Raw genomic sequence first — 21919 nt, forward strand, 5'->3', positions numbered from 1 at the left:
TTTGTATGCCTTTGACACATTAAATTATGAAATGCATATCTTAAATTTCTTCAATAAAATCACATATTAGATAATTGTAACAATTTAATTATTATAAAGCATAGCATGTTTTTCAAAGGTTTTGTCAAATAATTTTAAAATTACATTTGTTCTTTTAAAATTTGCAAATGAATTTATTTGGCTGTAAAGCATTTGGTATCTAAGAAAAAAATGCAAGCAGTGTTATATTTAACATTTATCTAATTAAAAAATAATGTGAATAAGATGAACAAATGCAACATGAGAACACAAAAATGTTCAAGTATGTATTATGCATAGTTCTAATTTCCTCTCTAAATGTCAAGTACTATCCGTATATTTTACATGCAACAAACACTGGTGTGTGCTTGCTAATATGCTTCTGAAATGACATTTTCTTAGTGTGACCCTTCTTTCTAACAATAACTTACATTTTAATTAAATCAGACCATTTTCATTACATACCAAATATCTTTGTGTGCTATGTTATCATCCTCCTTTGGCAGAACTGATAGTTAAAGGTCATGAACTTAAAAAGTTATTAACAGACTTGGTAATTTATGAGAAAATGACATGTGCATGGTAGTTTTTCTTTCAGAAAAAAATGCAATGTACTAATGTTTGAATAGATTTAAAACAATATAAGAAAAAGATGGTTCAGTCATAAAAAAGTAAAATTTGAAAGTTTGCCTCTGCAGAATTCTGAGTTTATGATATCTCTTCACATTTTCAGCTTTCTAGCTCATTTTTGAAAAAGATGTCACTAAATTTTTGAAGAGCTGAAATTGGTCACAAAAAAATCATATTCCATTAAGAATGATCTCCAAAAGTAAAGTACAAAAATATATTTAATAATTATTTTCACCATATTATAATTCCTAATTATAAAACCAAGATGAGAACAAAATTGAATTTAAAAACTGACTATCAATAGAAGCCTCTATTGCCCCATTTTCAGTTTGTTTTTTGCTGTTTACTTTTAGTTGATATGTAATAATTTTACATATTTAAGGGATACAGTGTGATATTTTGATATATATATACAATATATAATGACTAAATCCAGGTAATTAGCATCTTCATCCCCTCGAACATTTATTATTTCTTTCTGTTGTGAACATTCAAAATTCTCTTTTCTAGATTTTGAAAATTTATGATAAATTGTAGTTAACCATATTTCACCCTAAACTTATGCAGAACACCAGAACTCATTCCTGACCTTTAGCTGAAATGTTTTTATACCCATTAACCACCCTCACGTCCTCCTCAACTCCTCACTATCCTTCCTAGCCTCTGGTAACCATCTTTCTACTCTCTGTCTCCTTGAGGTTGATTGTTTTGATTTTTAGCACCCACAAATAAGTGAGAACATGTGAAGTTTTTCTTTCTGTGTCTGATTTATTTCACTTAACATAATGGCCTCCAGTGCCATCCATGTTGTTGCAAATCATAAGATCTCATTCTTTTATATGGCTGCACAGTACTCCATTGCGTATATGTATCACATTTTCTTTATCCAGTCATCTGATGATGGAAATTTAGGTTTTTTACAAATCTTGACTGTTGTGAACAGTGCTGCAACAAATACAGGGGCTCAGTTATCACTTCAATATACTGATTTCCTATCTTTTGGTATATATCCAGCATTGGGCTTGCTGGATCATATAGTAGCTCTATTTTTAGTTTTTTGAGGAACCTCTAAATTGTTCTGCATTGTGGTTATACTAATTTACATCCCCACCAACAGTGCATGAGGGTTCCCTTTGCTCCACATCCTCTCCAGCATGTGTTAGTACCTGTCTTTAGAAAAAAAAACAAAAAACACATTTTAAGTGGAGTGAGATGACGTATCATTGCAATTTTGATTTGCATTTCTCTGATGATCAATGATGTTGATAACATTTTCATATGCGTGTTTGCCATTTGTACGTCTTCTATTGAAAAATAGCCATTCAAATATTTTTCCCATGTTTGGGGAGGCTTACTTAGCTTTTTGGCTGTTGAGTGGAATGATTTCTTTTTATATTCTGGATATTAGTTTTTTGTTGGATGAGTAGTTTGCAAATATGTTCTCCCATTCTACAGATGGTCTCTCTTCACTATGCTGATGGTTTCCTTTGCTGTGCAGAAGCTTTTCAGTTTATTGTAGTGACATTTATCTATTTTTGTTTTTGTTTCCTGTGGTTTTGAAGTCTTAGCCATGAAATATTTGACTTGACTAATTTCTTACAGTGTTTCCTCTTCAAAGGTGTTTTCTTCTAGTTGTTTTATAGTTTCAGGACTTACATTTAAGTATTTAATCCACTTTGAGTTAGTTTTTGTATATAGTGAGAAATAGGGGTCTAGTTTCATTCTACTGCATATGGATATTTTGTTTTTCCAGAATCTTTTATTGAAGAGGTTGTCCTTTCCCCAGTGTATGTTCTTGACGCTTTTGTCAAAAATCAGTTAGCTGTATGTGGGCTTATTTCTGGGTTCTCTTGTTCTATTCTATTGGTTTATGTGTCTGTCTTTTATTTTTTAAGTTCCAGGGTACGTGTGCAGGTTGTGAAAGTTTGTTACATAGGTAAACGTGTGCCATGGTGGTTTGCTGTACCTGTCAACCCATCACCTAGATATTAAGTCCAGCATGAATTAGCAATTTTTCTGATGTTTTCCTTCCCTCCACCTTCCCACTTGGCATGCCCAAGTGTGTGTTGTTTTTGTCATCATAGCTTTATAGTATATTTTAAGGTCAGGATGTGTGATGCCTCCAGCTTTTTTTTTTTATTATTGTTTTTAGGATTGGTTTGGTTATTAGGGATCTTTTGTAGTTCCATACGAATTTTTAGACTAGTTGTCCTATTTCTGTGAGAAATGCCATTGTTATTTTGATAGGAATTGCAATGAATCTCTACATTGCTTTGGATAATATGGTCATTTTAATAATATTAACTCTTCCAATCCATGAGCATGGGATATCTTTTCATTTGTTTGTGTCCTCTTCAATTTCTTTCTTCAATGTTTTGTGGTATTTTGTTGTTGAGGTCTTTGACCTCCTTGGTTAGATTTATTCAAAGGATTTTTTAAATTTTATTTTCTAAGCTATTGTAAATGGAATTGCTTTCTTGATGTTTTTTCAGCTAGTTTATTATTGGTGTATAGAAATACTACTGATTTTTGTGTTTTGATTTTGTATACTGGACATTTACTAAATTTGTTTATTAGTTCTAAGAGGTTTTTTGGTGGAATTTTTAGGTTTTTCTTTTTATATTATTTATTTATTTTAGACAGTATCTCCCTTTGTTGTCCAGGCTCAAGCAATCCTCCTATCTTATCCTCTTGAGTAGCTAGGACTACAGGCATGTACCACCAAGCCTGGCTATTTTTATTTTTATTTTTTATGTACAGTCGGGGTTTTGCTGTGCTGCTCAGGGTGATCTTAAACTCTGGGCCTAGAGTGATTTTCCTGCTTCAGCCTCCCAAAGTGCTGGGATAATAGGTATAAGCGACTGTGTCAAGCCTAGGGTTTTTTTGTTTTCTTTCTTCTTTGTTTAATATAAGGTCATGTTATGTGTGAGGAGTCACAATTTAATTTTATCTTTTCCAACTTTGATGCTTTTTATTTCTTTCTCTTATCTAATTGCACTGGCTAAGACTTCTAGTGCTATGTTGAAAAGAGTGGTAAAAGTGAACATCCTTGCCTTGCTCCAATTCTATCTTCCATGACTAAATTTTTGAGACTTTTTATTATATCGAATTTTATCAAATGCTTTCTCAGTTTCCACTGAGATAATCATATGGATTTTTTTTGGTTCATGCGATGTATCACATTTATTGATTTTTGTATAAATTTAACTATCCTTGCATCCTTGAGATAAATCCCACTTGATCGTGGTGTATTATCTTTCTGACGTGATGTTGGATTCTGTGGCTGTTATTTCATTGAGGATTTTGTGTCTACGTTCATCAGGAATGTTGGCCTTTAGTCGTTGCTCCATTTTTTGTTTCTGTTTTAGATACACCTTTATTTTCATTAGAAAATTTTTTTATGAAACCCAATAAATAGCAATATTCAATGGTAAAAAGGAAGAGACTCATAAAATAAAGTTTTTAGTGTTCTATTATTCAAAAATTAAGAAATAAGATAATTTCATATTGTTAATAAATTAAGTATACCAAATTAGAATCAATCTGTGATACTTCATAAAAATTTTCAACACTGTAGAAATATATATAAATATATATCACATTTACTTTTTTAAAATTAAAACTATTAATAGTTTAAAATTTAAAAAACTCAATACTTACACACTCTTTCCATTATTTAATTTCTCCTTCTTCTATAAAGTGTTTTACTACAGATACCCTTACATATACTCTCAAAATTTATTTTTATGCCTTTAAAAGCAAATAACATTTTTAGATAGAAATGAGGTTGCACAAGGCCGTATGTTCTGCAGTTTATTAGCTTTTTAACAAAAAACATGGTCAAGTGCACTCTAGAAGTAATGTAAAAGAGCTTATTCATATTTTGACTTTTTCAGTTTTATTATAGGGTAAAACTACCATAACATCATCATTTTCATGCTTAAGAAATATTGCTACAAGTAGTAATGGAATTATTAACCTTTAGATAGGCATTTTTACTATAGGAGAGCACTTAAATCAATAAAATTGAAAAAATAAAAATAAATATTAATATCAAATAGCATAAATGTAAATATATATGGCTGTGAAATATACGACTGTTAATCTTACAATAAGAGAAATATGAATTAAATCCACCATAAAACACTATTATTTATTTATTGGATTGGTGAAAAATGACACATTCAAAAACAAATGTTGATGGCAAATATGTAAGAAAACAGAATGGAAAAGTAAGCACTTCCATATGTTAATCATAGGGGTATAGAACAAAGCAGCCACTAAAAAGAGCCATACTTTTATGTCTAAATATTCATTACACATGTATACTTTATATTAGCCAATTAAATACGTTTACAAAGGCATTTTACTTTTTGATCTGCAATTTCCAGTTTTGGAAATCTTTCATACTGGTGTAAGTGTGATCAGTGCACTAGGTTTAGTTCTTACAATATATGTTTATTCATCTCAACCAAAGATTGTAGGCAGAGCACAGTGGCTTACACCTGTAATCCCAGCACTTTGGGAAGATGAGGCAGGAAGATCGCTTGAGCCCAGGAGTTTGAAGTCAGCCTGGACAACATGGTGAGACCCTGTATCTACAAAAACATACAAAAATCAGCTGGGAATGGTAGGGCACAATTGTAGTCCCAGCTGCTCTGGAGGCTGAGGTGAGAGGATCACTTGAGCCCTGGGAGGTTAAGGCTGTAGTGAGCCATGATTGCACCACTGCACTCAAGCCTGGGTGACAGAGTGAGACCCTGTTTCAATAAATAAGTAATAAATAAATGGGAAAGATCTAAATATTAATCAAACAAAAAAATTGTTACATAGATTGTATTATTCATTTAATGTAATATTATCCAGCTATGTAGAAAAATAAGGACACTTGAAATAAGATCATATGAAAGATTCTAAGATATATTAAGGTAAAATGAATAAGGTATATAATTTTATGCATAATGTCACATTTTGTGGAAAATATGGAAACTCATACATATATTTATATTTGCTTAAATTGTACAGTGGCTTTTACAAATGGCCCCAAATTCTTCTATAGTCTTCTGATCAAGAGATAAGATATATGCGTACTTCCTATGAAATCTAGTAGTAAAAAAATTACCAGCTTCTAAACTGTGTACTTATGAACAATGAACACATTAGAAGGGATGGTGTGTAACCAAGAGCCAGCTTCCTGGGAGCGCAACCCGTGCAATGGCACAGAGCCCCATGCTGATAAAGGTCTCATTCTTGGTTTGTTGCTCTATAACTACAGCCTTGAAGTTCTTACTCATTATTGAACAACGTGGACTTGCATTTTATTATGAACTGAGCTCTGTGTATAACTATTGGTCGTAGTGGAGGTTGGCTCGTAAGAGGAAGTGCTGCTTGAGCTTTGCTTGCTGGAACTCTTGTTCTTGGAGCCCTGAGACACCCTAAAGAAATCCAAAAACCCTGAAAACATCCTGTGAAATTCAAACTCTATGAAGGTGTCAGGTATAGGTGTTCTGATTGGTAGTCCTAGGCTTCTGGTCATTTCAATAGATGGGTCAAATTTGTAAGTGAAGGAGTCCAATTATTTCAGAAATGAGCTGTAAAATTATCGTAGCCTTTGAGCAATCCCGGTTGGAGCTTCAGACATCACAGAGTATAGACGGACTATGTTTGCTCTGCCTTGCCAGAATTGATGGCACAGATACCATAAGGCTAATAAAATGGCTGTGTTGAGCCACTAATCTGGGCATAATTTGTTATGCAGCATTGGTAGCCAGAATATAGTATTTAAGAAATTCTGGAAAGAAACAAGAAACTATTCATTTATGGATTATTTATTCATGGATTATTAAGATAGAACTCAGGAAAAAGAGAGGCAAAACAAGGATGGAGAAGGTCTTTCCACTGTATAGTATTTTATGTTTGGATGCTTTTATGAATGTGCTTTTCCAAAATAAATGAATAAATAAATAAATAAGAGAAAAACTAAATCTATTACTTAAAGTGTGGGTTGAGGAAAAAATATTTTTGTATTTCCTCAGAGGTAGGGCTTTCTGAATATCACTTGCTGAATACTTGGAACCTTTGGCTGACAGCAAGCCTTGGAGAGTTAATTTGCAGCTGTGTAGATAGTGAGAGAACTCCAGAGAAATTTACCTAACTCTAGAGGTATGTTGATATACTTTGGGGTAAGATGAGGGTTGGGACTTTGGAAACATCTCTAATTTGTAAAAGCCAGTGACTCCAGCACTTATCTAATTCTTAAAGAGGTGGATTTAATTTAAAAAGGTTATATAATCTAGGAAACTTTCCATGTCCTTTCTAAGAAGTAAAGGTTTTCTTTTCCTGTTTTTAGGAGGAGGGGGAGAGACTTATACCTCTTTTGCCTATGTATGAGCAGAGGTCATCGATTTTTCTTTCTTCTTCACTTATGGATTTTTTCTGTCACTCATATAGAATATTTTTTCATGTGGTTTTCATTGCATTGCCCTAGTGATAAGGACTAAGGGGACCTTAACACTTATTATTTGCTATTTGCTCTGATCCAGAGCACCTCATGTGTACATCGAGAATAAAATTAATAGAAGTTAATATTTTAAAAAACCTGAGGACATATGTACATTTGATATGATGATATGAAAGTAAGTGCACATTAGAAACAAATTTTAGGGTAGGAATTATTTCAAGAAGCAAGGCTTATTTGAGATAAGATTGGAGCACCAAAATAAATGCAGAGGTATTAGCATGAGTATTAGGATAAGGGGTGCTCACATCATTGTTTTGTGCAATAATTTATACATGTGTTTTATATTGTTTATACAAAAAATGACATACTCTAAATAAACATTTATAGTGTGGAGTCAAGCACATGATCTGGGAGGTCCCGTATTTCTCTGAAAAAAAAAAAAAAGTCTTGCACTAGAGAAGTAAGGAAAGATGGAGAATGTGAGTAGTGTTTAGATGTAAGATATATTCTGAAGATGGAGATAATAGCATTTAAAGATGCATTGAGTTAGCAGAATGACAGAAAAAAAGACCTTAAGAAGTATCTCAATACTTGTGCCTGAACAATTTGTGAATAGTTTTCTAATACACTGCAATAAAAAATAAGAAAAAATTTTTATTGCATTTTACATTGAGAAAATTTCAATTTATTATAGGTCTAATTTTACGAAAACTGAGATAATACTGAATTATAACACTAAAAATTTTAAATTGAACTAGTATTTTAAATTAATATTTCCAAATCTTTTGATTTTTCTTTGGGAAAGAAAGGATGACAAAAACATAAATTTTGGTATTTATAGTAATAATTACTTTTACAAGCCTGTGTTTTAGCTGTAGATGATACATTTGCCTACTGGGTAAATTTTTAAAGCTTTTTAAAATAACATTAAAAATTGTAGAAATTCCTTTAAAGTTAGCTGCAAATAACGTTAATTGTTTCTATTATAAAATAATATTCTGTTCCAACGAAGTTTGCTTGGAAAGCAAAATACAGATTTAACTTGCACTTACTATCTATCATTTTGCACTATTTCTTTCTAACCCAACACAATTTTCTTTTTTAAATTCCTCCTTACCAGCCTGCTGGCCAACCTCCTTTTCTCCCTTCCTTCCCTCTTTCACTTCATTATTCCTCTGCTTCTGCATTTGAATGACCTGGATGCTGATAATTTCACCTACAATCCAAATATTAATTGTTATCTACAAATGAAGTTTAACAGTAACATTCATATAACAATTTACTATACAGAGTTAAACCGATGGTATATTCTTTTATTTAACAGTCACATCTGCTCTATGATATATATATTGTGTATATTTAACAGATGAGGAAAATAAAACAGTTTAAATAACCTGGTAATCATCACACAGCTAATCATCTTAACTTCAAATGTAGTATTCATTGTACCACAGGAGATGATTTTATGAAAATAGTCATAAATAATTAGGCTTTCCTTTTTCACATTTGGAAAGTCTGGTTTTCATGAATGTTTATTATCATGAATTTCCTAATAAATGTTATATAGATCTAAAGGCCACTTATTTATTATCCTGTCACACAAAGTGGTAATACTGGATTAATTAAATTTTTCTGCTTTGGTTATTTTCACAATTCACAAAGTGTTTCATTATCTTCTTAAGCAAGGTAATTTGTAGGAAATATGTATTCCTTAAATTAAAAAAATAAACATTTATAACCCTAATTGAAGATTTAGTTACATCTTTTAAAACAACTAGGAAATCCTGATTAGATCTTTTCTCAATTTTCTCACATTGATTTTAATGTCTAGTCCTTATGTTGTAAGTCCAACAAGCAATGAAATGTCACCTTTGACTCTAAAACAGTACTACCACCTATAATAACATAATACAAAAACAATGAAATACAAGCCTGATAAAACATAGATAATTCATAACATGATGAAGCTACAGCTAAGTAAAAGTATCTAGACTTCTGAATATTGCTTCTCAAATATTTTAAATATGTATTTTGCTAATTCAATTAGGCCCCACATTTTTAAAAAAATGATTAGTAGTAAAGCAAAATACTTACAGGTATACCTGTTTGCATGCACATGATATCTCCTAAAATAATACACACACACACACACACACACACACACACACACACACACATCATATTTTCTAAAAGAGTGCCTGCGTTCTTTATATTTTTTCTGTAACATATGTGAGAAATGATATGTACATTGATTATGTGGATTTATATATCACAAAAATGGAAGCAAATGCTGATACAGAAAAATCTCTTCCAGAAAGTTAAGGTTTATATCTTTTAGATTATGAAAAAACAAATAACCTTTAATATTCTAGGTTAGTCATTGTTCTTAGTAGAAACCAATGGTGGGGGGGAAAACTTCTGAACAAAGGAGAAATGTTGCCTACGTAGGCCTAAAAACTGAGGGAATTAATACCTGCTGTGCCATGTGATTTTAGGAATAGAAATAATGCATGTGAAGGGTCTGGCTGACAGAATAATCAATAGCATTATTAGTTGGATTACAATATTATATAAATAACAGCTTACAAATGCATTTAATACCACAATTTAAAAATATAACATATTAAAATATTTTCAAAAGTGTTTACCAAGAATGATCTTCCCAATTATATATAATACAGTCCAATTAATCTATGATGTCTTCATTTTTGACCTTCTAGGTGAATAAAATTTTATACAATTATTTAAAAAGAAGACATACCATCTCTTTCTTGAGTAGCTCGAGATTATAGAAAACTTTAACATAGAAAACTCTTAAAAATCATGTATGTGTATATGTACAACATTCTTAAATCTATAATAGAAATGCACACACTGTAACAGTAAATTGATAGCCACTAACCTTGTCATTTCCACATACTTAGGAAAGATAGAATAAATGAGTACTGTAATATTTCAGAGTTGAATACCCTTTTGAGAACTGAATATAATTTTGTTTTCTTGAGGCTTATATTTATTTTCTTATTAGGTATGTCCTGAGTGATAAATACAAAGTGTGAAAATGTATAGAAAAGTTTTATATACAATCAAAGGAGCTTAAACAAAGATTTCCTTCTCCAGCATAGTAGATTTAAAAAAATGTAGATATTAAGGTCAATAAACTTCATTTGACACATATTCCTCAACTTTTAGATTCTGAAAACTGCAACTACCTTATTTGGCAGGATAATCCTTAAAAAAGATTACTGCAACAAACATTGCAATATGTACACTAAAGTAGGGATTATATGAATCTATATAGTGATTGATTGTGACTACAGACTTGCTAAAAAGAGATTAGAATCCTTTCATAAATATTTCAGCCTCAGTATTGGAAAATCCATTAAATTTGATTCAGTTAGAAAATGTCTGAAATGCTGTTAATAGGAGAATAGTTTGCATTACTGTTCTGTGGGTAATCCTGTTTTAAGATTGATGTATAGATATGGCAAAATCATAATGCAGTCAGCTCAAGTATTTTCTATGAGGGTGTTTTTTTTTTTCTTTCTGGGAACCTCAGCAATTTATTATACGCAAACCATACATAATTGTTAATACATATATTCTAACATCTATGTCAGTATCTATTTATACAACTTCCAAGTTTTCCTCAGTTTCCACTTTGTGTCTGTGCACTCCATACAATCTACCTAAACCACAATAATTTTACTCTTCTTAATATTTCTAAAGCAAATATTCTAATGTGTCATTACATAAGTTATTTCGTTTTCTTCTTTGGGGAACTTTCTAAATCAGTGTATATTGTGAGCTCTTAGTAGATAACTTGTGGATTATATGGATTTGTGTGTAGTATTTCCACATATGACTATGCATTAATATGTGTAATATGATATATATGCAACTCTTTAGCCATGATTATTTATTAACTTTTACCTATATATTCCAATTATGTGAGTATTCATACAGATTTCTACATTCAAGAAGAAAATACTATAAAAAAATCTATGAAGTCAATTTGAATTAGCCAGTGCCATTTAAATCTTCTGTTTTAATCAACTTATTCTTTCTGATTCTTAGAAAATGGGTACACATTTAGATTCCTTAAGCATGAAGAATAAGTGAAGTGATGTCTATGAAACTTAACATAGTCTTGTTCACATAGCAGATTCTAAAATATGTTGTTATTAGGAAAGGAAGAGGGAAAGTTATAAAGCCAGATTTTTTTAATTCACAAATAATCTATTTAATAATGAGGTTTTTTTTTAATATACTTTAAGTTTTAGGGTACATGTGCACATTGTGCAGGTTAGTTATATATGTATACATGTGCCATGCTGGTGCAATAATGAGGTTTTAATGAACTATTAAGCTGTTGGACCATAATATATACTACTACTACTACTATTAAATTTTTACCTTGTATTTGATATATAGTATTTTTCTATAAAGATTTTGTACTTCTAAATTGCTTATTTAGAAAAATTAGATATAATTGTAATTCCCAGTCTTACTATATATTTTTGATATTATATTGACAACAAACATAATAATTCAACAAATGAAACATATGGAGTCTACCTACGTATTGTATGTTCATCACAAATAAAGGCTTCCAGGGAATGCTAATCATTTTACTTGTTAAATGAAATTTACAAAATTATAAAATGTGATTGTCTTCAAAGAATACTGGATGGAGAAAAGAAACTTGATTATGTTTTTGTTTTTGTTAGTTTTTCAGTATTTAACAATTAATTCCAATTGTCAGAGTGAATGGGAGCCTAAGGAGTTATGAGAGCTAAAGGTCATGTGGTATCCTGGATGGAATTTTTTAACACAAAAAACAAAATGATATGAGGCAAAAACTAAGGCAATCCGAATAAAATATGGACTTCAGTTAATAATGTGTCATTGCCTCTTTGCCTCATTAGTTATAACCAATAAAAATGTTAATACTGGGGGAAACTTGGTGCAGGGTATATAAGAACTCTATATACTATCTCCTCAATATTTTTATAAATGTAATCAGTTTTTAAAAATAAGCCCATTAGGGCTGGGTGTGGTGGCTCTCACCTGTAATCCCAGCACTTTGGGAGGCTGAGGCAGGCGTATCTCGAGGTCAGGAGTTTGAGACCAGCCTGGCAACATAGTGAAACCCTGTCTCTACTAAAAATACATAAAAATTAGCTGGGCGTGGTGGGGGGCGCCTGTAATCCCAGCTACTTGGGAGGCTGAGGCAGGAGAACCTTTTGAACTCAGGAGTTGGAGGTTGCATGAGCCGAGATCGCACCATTGCACTCCAGCCTGGGTGACAGAGCAAGACTCCATCTCAAAAAGAAAAAAAAAAGAAAGAAAAGCCCATTAAAAAGAAAAATAAATAAATTTATTTGTTTCAGGAAACTTACGGATGTTTGAAATATAGTTTATATTTTTATTTCATACAATTAACAATAAATCTGAATGATTTGAAAATTTCACCCAAATGAAATTTCTCATGTAAAGAAAACGCTTTAACAAGTTTCACATATAAACATGCAACATAGTTTATTCTTTTCAATTGTATTGTCTCATGTAGAATTGTTCTGTAGGATTACAGACACACATTTTTAAATAATATCTAAAGCCAATGTCTTATCTTTATTTTCTTAGCAAAAAAAAAAAAACTAGTTTATGTTTGCTGCATGTTCTACACACACACATACACATACACACACACACACACACACACACACACACCCTAACCAGAAAATTAAAAAACCAATAAATTTGCCTATTTCTTAACTAAAATTTAAAGGTTAATGGAAGCCATATTTAGGGAATCCTATGACCTGAGAAAACATTTCAGATGAGACAGCTGATCCAGAGTAATGCCTTCTAATTCTTTATACTACAGTTTTTAGTTTATGCATTTATTGCATTTGTTGTGAGCATTTTGTAGAATAAGAAAACAACTTTCTCTTGGCACCTTCTGTAAATATTTAGAAAAATCATCACAGACAAAAGGTTTTAAGTGATTTTGAGAACTGATGTTGTCTTGAACAGAAAGTAAAGGTAGATATGATTTAAGTACATTCATATAACAGGAAAAAATGGGCTCTTGTCTGTATAATTCTTTCTCCTATATCTAAGAAATAAAGGTAACATGCAATAAATAATGCTGTACTTGAAAAGTATCAGTATGAATGCATGTAAAAGAAATCTTAGTATAAGTGTTGAAGTATCAGTGAAATTGAAAAAATAGACATAATCATCAATATTTATTTGAATTTTAATATTGGGATATGCTCGCTCTTCTTTTCTGTGTGTAGGGGGCCCAAATCTACTCAATGAATCATTCATGCTTCCCTATTAGGAAAGGTGGGTGCAGCTAATGACTGTACCAGCAAGAGTTCAGAAGGCAAAAAAAGAGAGAAGTTGAGGATATTTATGATGTCCACTCTGCAGTCCAACCTCTCTATCTTACTCCATTACCCTCTCTTTTTTGGATTATTCCCATCTGTATATAAACATACTGTCTTCACTTCTGTCTAATTAAAAAAAAAATCTTAATCTCATTTCCCCTGCTGACTACTGTCATGTTATTGAAACTTTTGTAACAAAATTCGTTAAAGAAGTTGTCTAATTTGCTGTCTACAGTTTCTGTCCATATATTCTTTAATTCATTTCAGTCTGGCTTTGATATCCATGTTGTGAAATCTAGTAACCAATTTTCAAGTCTACCCTTATTTGACCCAGCAACAGTATTTGATGCAGTTAATTGGTCTCCTCTTCTTAACACACTTCCCTCACCTGGCTTCCTTAACACTACTATCTTTCTGGTGTATCCTTATCTTTTTTGTTGTTGTTGTTGTTGAGATGGAGTCTCGTCTCTGTCACTCAGGCTGGAGTACAGTGGCGTGATCGCGGCTCACTGCAACCTCCGCCTCCCGGGTTCAAGCAATTCTCCTGTCTCAGCCTCTCGAATAGCTGGGATTACAGGCACCTGCCACCATGCCTGGTTAATTTTTTTATTTTTAGTAGAGACAGGGTTTCACCATGTTGGCCAGGCTGGTCTTGATCTCCTGACTTCAGGCTATCCGCCTCCCTTGGCCTCCCAAAGTGCTAGGATTACAGGCGTGAGCAAACACGCCCGGCCCCTTATCATTCTTAACAGCTGGTTTCTCTTTTCTCAGAACTCTTAATGCTAGAGTGTTTCAGGATACAGGCCTTAGTCTTCTGTGTTTCACTTTTTCCATGGTTACCATTTTACTGATTTTAACACATTCAGTCAATCTTTTAGACTTTACAATCTCTTTATATATAATTGACTTTCAAATTTATACATATGTGGTTCAGTTCTGTGACCTCAAGTTTAGACTAATAAGCACAATCTCCTATTAGATATTTACACTTGGCCTTCAAAACTGAACTCATGTCTTATCTTATCCCAGAAACCCAATTCACACATAGTTTCACATGATTTCATTTAATAGTAGCTTTCACATTTCTACTTGCTTTATTTTCCATCTTTTATTCATACTCGACTGAATCCATCAGCAATCCTTCTGGCTTTATCATAAAAATAGATCAAAATCCAGCAGATACCATCCTGATCTCCCGAGATTTCCTTCTTGTTACACTTGTATTTTATTCTCAAGACATTGAGCAGAGCTACTATGGAAATGTGTCAAATGATACACTTAGGGTTTTGCAATTTGCATTGTATATCATTGGGAAGATTATCCCTATAAATAAATAAAAAAGTATTTGTTATATACTGGTTGATGATATTGCAGACAAAAACAATATTATGTTTGCAGATCTACATAATTTAATAACATATGTTTGGCCTAGAAACTCTGTAATAGCTCCAAATTCTACATACACAGTGATCTTAGGGCACTTAGTTTCACCTCCTGCACATGAGAGGACACGTTTCATAAATGATCATGAGAGACATTTGCCCAGTTGTTGGTTGAACACATGAAGAAATAGGAAAATGGGAATGTTTAATTTATTTCCTCTTTTTAGAATACTTGTATGTTAATTTCGTTAATTTAACACATATTTGTTGAGGCATAGATAGCAGGCATATTCACATTGAAAATTCTAGAAGATATGAGCGCATGTGTGTTTTTGGTAGAAAATTTTATTTTATACACCAGACCTCAGTGATATGTAACTTACCCATGTAAGAAATCTTCATGTATACTGCCTGAATGTAAAACAAAGTTGAAAAAAAAGAAAATTCTGTAAAACATTCACAAGCGTGAAAAATATATTCGTAGTTTAGATTAATATATATTTTTAGGTTTCCTTAAATTACAATAAATTTCTTAACAAATAATGAATATTCCGTCTTCATACCACTTGTTGAAATTATATGGCATGTCTTACCGTTTAGGGAAAGTCATTTTAATTACGCATAGAAAGTAAGTGTGAAAGTACCTTTGTGAAACAAAGGTAATAAAACTAGTAATCCTGTAATTTTGTCCCTAATCTTCAATTTGAACCCAACTCAATTCGAGAGAAACTTTTAGACATGTTGTTGATGAAGCTGTTTATGCTTAAACAGATAATTTATTTAATGCTCCCCCAATCAAGATAGTTAAATGTTCCAATTTACTATATACCATCTGTTTTAATTCTAAGTTTGGTGCTTAGAATTCTTATGTGGCAAGAGAATGACCTTGCTTTTTCTATAATATTTTTTCTAAGAAAACCCTCTATGCCCTTTACTGTATTTTATTATATTGACATTGCCAGTCCAGTCAAGTCTCCCTACGAGCCAAAGTGGATGAAAACTTCAAAGTTTTATATTTATATCTTGATTCACTCTGCTTGGATTTATCATGTTATGACAAATTTATTACCAGAGCTTTGCCCACTCTGAAGATTCTGATAGTGTTTCATTATGAAATAGAAAATATGTCTACAGGATCATCCAAACACCCTGTGATTGAGAGCAGCCTTTACTAGATATCAGAAGGGCTACATTGTATCACATTGTTGATAGAGCATTTCTATTTTATATCCTTGATTTTTATTTTTATGTAGTGTCTGACCTGTCCCCGATAGCTTTTAAGATGTTGCCCTATCTGTGCTCTTTCCTAATATTGTCATAATGTGTCTCTGAATATATTTTGACATAATTTTTGAATTGTATATTTATGAGCATCTGGTAGTTGGTATAAATGAGATTACTTCAGTGTGTTTTTTTCTGGAAGCTAAAATTACTTTTGTTTTTATTTGTTGTTGTTGTTCTATCTCAATGTTGCTCTTCAAATATACATTGTATTGCAGTTAATTGAATTGAGCAAGAATGCCACATTCAATATCTTTTCAGCTAGAAAGTATTGAGCTCATTGTAGAGATAAATGTTTTACTGGGCAATGTAAAAGAAGTTGTTTACATCAAAGAAAAATAAAAGTGAAGAAAACTAAAGTTACTGACATGAGCAGCAAATGGCATTTATAAATTTAGAGAAAAAAAAGCCTAGGATTATTTTATTTAACTTAACCTTGCCCTATGGTAATAAAAATTGTTTTCCATGTGCCCTTGATTGCTATTATCCATCCCTCCAAGATAATTTTAAGAAGCTTATTAAAATATTTCAGGCCGGGCGTGGTGGTTCACGCCTGTAATCCCAACACTTTGGGAGGCTGAGGCGGGCAGATCACGAGGTCAGGAGATCGAGACCATCCTGGCTAACATGGTGAAACCCCATCTCTACTAAAAATACAAAAAAGTTAGCCGAGCGTGGTGGTGGGCACCTGTCGTCCCAGTTACTCGGGAGGCTGAGGTAGGAGAATGGCATGAATCCGGGAGGCCGAGGTTGCAGTGAGCCGAGATCGTGCCACTGCACTCCAGCCTGGGAGACAGCGAGACTCCGTCTCAAAAAAATAAAAATAAAAAATAAATAAATAAAATAAAATATTTCAGAAAAAATAACTCCAGGATAAGTAAATATACAGATGCTTAACTTAAATAAGAAATACTTGTCATTAGATTTTTCAGTTTGGCTATCTGTATAGAATCTTTTTTGACTCTTTATAAATACTCTGTTTTGATATATTTGGAACATTTAGAGAGGTTCAGCTGGTATGATTAAACTCGCAACATCTTTAGTTGGGAGCTGCCACTATCTTAATACAATATTTTAAAACACCATACTACTCTTCATCATTCTTTTGTGACTCAACCTTAAATTGCAGGTGGTATACATGTAGATTGGTAAAGGAGGAAATGTGATTTAATAATCAGATCAATGGAATCAGCCATTTAGTCAGTGAAGTAGTAGACTGCTGAACCAATTATACTCTCATTTATTCTATTTCCAAAACAAAATAGTTATGTGTTAATTATGAACTTATGAAAGGACTTTTATGAATTTAACAATAATTTAAATTATAAAAGGAAAGACATTAAATAGCATTGAGAAATTGGATAATTTTTATAGATTCTATTCATTTTATAAATTCTAAACTATGATGAATGCTGCAATCATGTTTTAGTTTTATATTTATGTGTGTTTAAATATTCACAAGGTATACAATGCATGGAATTTAAAATCTAGTTTTTCTCTTAATTTAGCTTAAACCATATGCACACTTTTATGTTGCCAGATGAATTTAGGGAAACATTATTAATGGTGGCATTTGCTGTGTTTCAATCAGGAGGCTGATACTTAACCACATGGGCAAATTTTGGAACTAAATCTGGGTAAATCTGTCATATTGCCAGAATCCTAAAAGAGTTGCTGTGAAGTTTAAATAAGCTAAAATTTATAAGAAACTAGAGCAATGCTTGACAAATATTATATGGGAATATAAACACAGTGAAAATAATTTTCACCTATCATTATTAGTATGTTTATGCTTATCATAATATTTACATAGTGAAAATAATTTTCACCTATCATTATTTGTATGTTTATGCTTATCATAGTATTTCCATTACTAAATGAAGCTTTTATTTATTGTATATATTCTATTTTGATTTTATTCTATAAAATTTGAATTACGTTCAAATCTCTTGGTTTTTTATTTCTTAGACTTTTTATTTTTTTGCTATTCCCTCCCATTCTGATAGATCCTTAAAAGTTAAGTGTTCCCCTGATTTTAAATCTAGCCTCACTTCTTTATTTATATACTCTCCCTAGAACACATCATACAGCGTTGTGGCTTTAAATGCCATCAGTATAATAATAATTTGCAGATTTATATATTTAGTTCCCAATCCTCCCTTGAACCACAGAACCACATATACAACAACTTGTTTATATTTTCATTTGTTTATGCAATCTGCATCCTGAACTTAATGTGTCCAAATAGAATTTTTGTTTGACCTCAACCTCTGCAAGTTACACATTTACCTCCATCTTTCCAAAGTTTGTAAACAGCAATTGAACCACTCCCCACTCAGTTGCTCACTCTGAAAGCCTGGGAGTCATCTTGAGTCTTCCTTAACTTCCACACTTAATTCTTCAAATAGCTTTTGGACTGAAACTCAGAATAATCTGCCCAAAGTGTTCACTTCTTTGCATCTTCACTATTCTCACTGTTGACCAAGGTTTGTATTTTTTACCTAGATTATTGTGATAGCTACTAATTCGATTACCAACTTACACTCTGTCCTCTGGTATACTTTTATAGTACCCAAAGGGATTTTTTCTTTCCATAGAGAGCTTAGTTTTTTTTTATTTTTATTTTTTATTACACTTTAAGTTCTGGGATACATGTACAGAATGTGCAGGTTTGTTACATAGTTATATGTGTGCCACGGCGGTTTGCTGTACCCATGAACCCGTCATCTACATTAGGTATTTCTCCTAATGATATCCCTCCCCTTGCCACCCACCCCCAACACACTCCAGTGTGTAATGTTCCCCTTCCTGTGCCCATATGCTCTCATTGTTCAACTCCCACTTACGAGTGAGAACATGCAGTGTTTGGTTTTCAGTCCCTGTGTTAGTTTACTGAGAATGATGGTTTCCAGCTTCATTTATGTCCCTGCAAAGGACATGAACTCATTCTTTTTATGGCTGCATAATATTCCATGGTGCAGGAGTGCCACATTTTCTTTATCCAGTTTATCACTGACGGACACTTGGGTTGGGTCCAAGTCTTTGCTATTGTAAATAGTGCTGCAATAAACATGTGTGCATGTGTCTTTATAGTAGAATGATTTATAATCCTTTGGGTATATACCCAGTAATGGGATTGCTGGATCGAATGGTATTTCTAGTTCTAGATCCTTGAGGAATCACCACACTGTCTTCCATAATGCTTGAACTAATTTGCACTACCAGCAACAGTGTAAAACCATTCCTATTTCTGCACATCTTCTCCAGCATCTGTTGCTTCCTGTGTTTTTAATGATCACCATTTTAACTAGTGTGAGACTCCCACCAACAGTATAAAAGCTTTCTTATTTCTCCACATCCTCTCCAGCAACTGATGCTTCCTGTCTTTTTAATGATCGCCATTTTAACTGCTGTGAGATGGTATCTCATTGTGATACTGATTTGCATTTCTCTAATGATCAGCGATGATAAGCTTTATTTTCATATGTTTCTTAGCCACATAAATGTCTTCTTTTGAGAAGTGTCTGTTCATATCCTTGCCCGCTTTTGATGAGGTTGGTTTATTCTTTAAATTTGTTTAAATTCCTTGTTGATTCTGGATATTAGCCCTTTATCAGATGGATAGATTGCAAAAATTTTTTCACATTCTATAGATTGCCTGTTCCCTCTGATGATAGTTTCTTTTGGTATGCAGAAGCTCTTTTGTTTAATTAGATCCAATTTGCCAATTTTGGCTTTGTTGCAATTGTTTTTGGTGTTTTAGTCATGAAGTCTTTGTCCGTGCCTATGTCCTGAATGGTATTGCCTAGGTTTTCTTCTAGGGTTTTTATGGTTTTAGGTCTTATGTTTGAGTCTTTGATCCATCTTGAATTAATTTGTGTATAAAGTGTAAGAAAGGAGTCCAGTTTCAGCTTTCTGCATATGGCTAGCCAGTTTTCTCCACAGCATTTATTAAACAGGGAATCTCCGTTGCTTGTTTTTGTCAAGTTTGTCAAAGATCAGATGGTTGTAGATGTGTGGTGCTATTTCTGAGGCCTCTGTTCTGTTCCATTGGTCTATATATCTGTTTTGGTACCAGTACCACACTGTTTTGGTTACTGTAGCCTTGTAGTATAGTTTGAAGTCAGGTAGCATGATGCCTCCAGCTTTGTTCTTTTTGCTTAGGATTGTCTTGGCTATGCGGGCTCTTTTTTGGTTCCATATGAAATTTAAAATAGTTTTTTTTTAACTCTGTGAAAAAAGTCAATTGTAGCTTGATGGGGATAGCATTGAATCTATAAATTAGTTTGGGCAATATGGCCATTTTCACAATACTGATTCTTCCTATCCATGAGCATGGAAGGTTTTTCCATTTGTTTGTGTCCTCTCTTATTCCCTTGAGCATTGGTTGTAGTTCTCCTTGAAGAGGTCCTTCACATCCCTTGTAAGTTGTATTCATAGGTATTTTATTCTCTTCATAGCAATTGTGATTGGAAGTTCACTCATGATTTGGCTCTCTGTCTATTATTGGTGTATAGGAATGCTTGTGATTTTGCACATTGATTTTGTATCCTGAGACTTTGCCGAAGGTGCTTATCAGCTTAAGAAGATTTTGGGCTGAGATGATGGGGTTTTCTTTATATACAATCATGTCATCTGCAAACAGAGACAATTCTATTTCCTCTCTTCCTATTTGAGTACCCTTTATTTCTTTCTCCTGCCTAATTGCCTTGGCCAGAACTTCCAAAACTATGTTGAATAGGAGTGGTGAGAGAGGGCATCCTTGTCTTGTGCCAGTTTTCAAAGGGAATGCTTCCAGTTTTTGCCCATTCAGTATGATATTGGCTGTGGGTTTGTCATAAATAGCTCTTATTATTTTGAGATACATCCCACCAATACCTAGTTTTTAGCTAGGTATTGAGTGTTTTTAGCAAGAAGGACTGTCGAATTATATCGAAGGCCTTTTCCGCATCTACTGAGATAATCATGTGGTTTTTGTCATTGGTTCTGTTTATGTGATGGATTACGTTTATTGATTTGCGTATGTTGAACCAGCCTTGCATCCCAGGGATGAAGCCGACCTGATCGTAGTAAATAAGCTTTTTAATGTGCTGCTAGATTCTGTTTGCCAGTATTTTATGGAGGATATTCGCATCAATGTTCCTCAGGGATATTGGCCCAAGACTTTCTCTTTTTGTTGTGTCTCTGCCAGGTTTTGGTATCAGAATGATGCTGGCCTCATAAAATGAGTTAAGGAGAAGACCCTCTTTTTCTATTGTTTGCAATAGTTTTAGAAGGAATTGTACCAGCTCCTTTTTGTACCTCTGGTAGAATTCGGCTGTGAATCCTTCTGGTCCTGGGCATTTTTTGGTTGTGGGCTATTAATTACTGCCTCAACTTCAGTACTTGTTACTGGTCTATTTCAGGGATTCAACTTCTTCCTAGTTTAGACTTGGGAAGGTGTACGTGTCCAGGAATTTATCCATTTCTTCTAGATTTTCTAGTTTATTTGTATAGAGGTGTTTATAGTATTCTCTGATGGTAGTTTGTATTTCTGTAGGATCAGTGGTGATATACCCCTAAAGAGATATCTTTAATATTAATTTCTCTCTCTTCGTGATAATCTCTAGGTTTTTTGTTTGATTTGGTTTTGCGTGTTTTTTAAATATTAAAAAGGCTATTCTAAGATCTTTATCCTACATGATCTGCTACTGCCTATAATTCAGATCCTATCTGTAATCACTTTTTTCCTGGTTTTGTCATTTAATTGT

The sequence above is a fragment of the Gorilla gorilla genome, chromosome 3, assembly GCF_029281585.2.
Source record: "Gorilla gorilla gorilla isolate KB3781 chromosome 3, NHGRI_mGorGor1-v2.1_pri, whole genome shotgun sequence".
Lineage (NCBI taxonomy): Eukaryota > Metazoa > Chordata > Mammalia > Primates > Hominidae > Gorilla > Gorilla gorilla.